This window comes from Octopus bimaculoides, chromosome 11 (assembly GCF_001194135.2).
Source record: "Octopus bimaculoides isolate UCB-OBI-ISO-001 chromosome 11, ASM119413v2, whole genome shotgun sequence".
Taxonomy (NCBI): domain Eukaryota; kingdom Metazoa; phylum Mollusca; class Cephalopoda; order Octopoda; family Octopodidae; genus Octopus; species Octopus bimaculoides.
In genome coordinates this window covers 49,540,450-49,541,207 of record NC_068991.1, presented here as the reverse complement: position 1 = coordinate 49,541,207, position 758 = coordinate 49,540,450, and positions in this window count along the sequence as shown.

Below are 758 nucleotides of genomic sequence, written 5' to 3'. Positions count from 1 at the left end.
ATAATACGGAATGGGACAAGAACGCAAAACATCCAGACGGTTAGGTGATACAGGAAAGGGACAAAACATACAGATAGACGCTACAAAGAAAACACGGACATGTCATTCGGAGTTTTCTCTCTTCAGTCGAGATCCAGATTATCTTTGCAATTTCGGCTGCATCCACAAAGCAAATAAATTGATCCCAGTTGTTCGATCAACTAAACTACATATTCACTGAAGAAGCATATAAGTAACAAAGTGTCCCCAAAACACGTGCAGCTTAAATGAAATTCTCTTAAATGAAAGCAGTGAGTGTGACAAGTTACAGTTACAATCCGTGTAACAGGTTCCCATTTTCCGTCTATCCAATTTTATGTACAATGCTTGCCCATCACTTCTGGCCAGTAGATCGAACCGCGGGACCTCAGGCTTGGAAAATCACTTGGCCGAGTCGACATCCTACAAAACAACACGTGCACGCGCAAACATTAACAACGATACATATTTATGCATGTATGTATGTATGCATGTATGTATGTATGTATGTATGTATGTATAAATAAATAGATAAATGTATGTGTGTGTGTGTGTGTGTGTATGTGTGTGTGTGTGTGTGTGCAAGTCTTCAACTTTTTCTATCCAAATAGTATTTTAACCTCATAATTACACGCTGTTATTATTTATAATTTTATTTACTTCGAGTTCTACCGATAGAAATGAAGTATTTCACGTTTCCACAAGTTTCTAAATTTTTATAACGTAAACATACGTACATA